This window comes from Mus caroli, chromosome 6 (assembly GCF_900094665.2).
Source record: "Mus caroli chromosome 6, CAROLI_EIJ_v1.1, whole genome shotgun sequence".
NCBI classification, from domain to species: domain Eukaryota; kingdom Metazoa; phylum Chordata; class Mammalia; order Rodentia; family Muridae; genus Mus; species Mus caroli.
Window position 1 is genome coordinate 104,500,423 of NC_034575.1, and position 2,174 is coordinate 104,502,596.

Here is a 2,174-nt window from a genome sequence, read left to right on the forward strand (position 1 = left end):
ACCACTATGGCTTTACCTATCAGGATCCTAGGAGAATTTTCTACCAAGCAATTCAACAGCAGAACCAAAGAACAAAACACTCATTCAACAAAGACAAGACATCAGCACCCAGAATTCAATCTTCACAAATACAGATGCTGACATACTAGCATAAAAAGACAACAAACAACATCCAGGACAGTAGGGTTCCTTTAGAGCACAGCAACTGTACCACAGCAGGTACCAAGTACTGCAACAGAGCTGAAGCACAAGACAAAGACCTTAAAATAGCCTCAGAAATCATGCCATGGATCATTAAAGAGGAAAAAGATATACCCTTAAAGAAATCTATAGGCTTCCTCTTTCCAGACAGCGCCGAGCCATGAACATCTTTCGGGAAAACTGGCACAAGCCCCACAAGACTGGAGGTAAGAGAAAACCCTACCACAAGAAGCAGAAGTGTGAGCTGGAACAGCCTGCTGCCAACATTAACATTGGACTTCAATGCTTACACATAGTCCAACTTTGAGGAGGCAATAAAAGTACTGTGCCCTGAGGTTGAATGTGGGGAACTTTTTCTGGGGCTCTGATTGTTGTACTCACAAAACAAGAATCTTTGATGTTATCTACAGTGCATTCAATAATGAGCTTGTCTGCAATAAGATGCTGGTGAAGAACGACATTGTGCTTATTGCCAGCACACTGTACAGACAGTGGTTCAAGTCCCATTGTGCACTGCCCCTGGGCCGCAAGAAGGGGGCCAAGCTGACTCCTGAGGAAGAAGAGATTTTGAACAACAACAACAAAAAAAACGATCAAAGAAAATTCAAAAGAAATCTGACGAAAGGAAGAAGAATGCCAAAAATCAGCAGTCTTCTGGAGGAGCAGTTCCAGCAGGGCAAGCTTTTTGTCTACATTGCTGCAAGACCAGTCCGGTGTGACAGAGCAGATGGCCATGTGCTCAAAGCCAAGGAGGTCTACTGCAGAAGATCAAAGCTTGGAAAGGCAAATAAGTCTCATTCATAGTGTAATAAAGGTGTTTGCTGTTCTATATGCAAACACACAAACAAACAAACACAAAACAAAGCAAAACAACAAAAATCTATGAAAATAGAAACAGGAGAAGGAAATGAATAAAAGAGTTCAAGACCTGAAAATGGAAATAGAATAAATAAAAAGCTCAACCTGAGGGAAACCTGGAAAAGAAAAATTTTAAAGTTGTGCAGGAACCTCAGAAGCCAGCCCCACCAACAGAATATAAGATATGGAAGAAAGAATATCAGGATTTAAGACATGTTAGAAGAAATGGATACCTTGTTCAAAGAAAAGTGAAATATGAAAAACAGTCCTGGCACAAGACATTCAAGAAATGTGGGGCACTCTAGAAAGACCACATTTCTAGGCTGTAGTCAAGACTATACATTCCTCTCTACAAACTGATACCAAGGCCCCACTGCTGGAGATCTACACAACTTATTGGAGAAGTTGAGCCTATTGCCTACATAGCACCCTTACCCCTATGTTCTTGTGACTTTGCTATAGGAAGGTATTCTGTAGGCCACTAAAGGAAAAACAAAAACAAAAACACCAAGCCAGCCACAAACCCTTTCAGCAACAGTGGTATCTGCAAAATATATGCCAGTGAAGTGGTACACAAAGCTTGTGAGAGAAGCCAGTCATTATCTTCTTTGAGTTAAGTCCCATTCTACATGATGGAATCTGTACCTGACACTGTTAGTGTAACCAAGAACCTAAGACCACATAGCCCCAGGACCCAGGACCTCAGGTAAAACCACATACTGCTGGTCTAAAAAACAAACAAACAAAAAAACCAATCAACCACATAGCAATAAAATGACCCCGAATGACATCCTTGCTCAGCCACCATCAGAAAAGCTTTCTCCTGCGAAAGGGAACAGGTACAGTTACAGACTGACATAATGCAGAGTGAGAGACCTTGGAACATTCAGTCCTACATGGGATTTCTCCATCAAATTCTTCCCCTCAGGTACTAGAGAACCCTGTAAAAGAGAAGGCAAAAGGAGTGTAAGAGCCAGAGAGGATGGAGGATACTGAGAAAGCAAGGCCCTTTAAATCAACAGGAATGATTCATAAAGAACATGCAGAGACTGAAGTAGCATGCACAAGTCTTGCCCCCCCCCCCGCCCCCCGCCCCGTCCACCCTAGATGGGGCC

The 2,174-nt window shown here is 42.5% G+C and overlaps 1 pseudogene; it reads left to right on the forward strand.

Moving 5' to 3' along the window:
* The first annotated feature begins 361 nt into the window (after window positions 1–361).
* LOC110295741 lies at window positions 362–1,005 on the forward strand (annotated as a pseudogene).
* The last annotated feature ends 1,169 nt before the right edge of the window (window positions 1,006–2,174 follow it).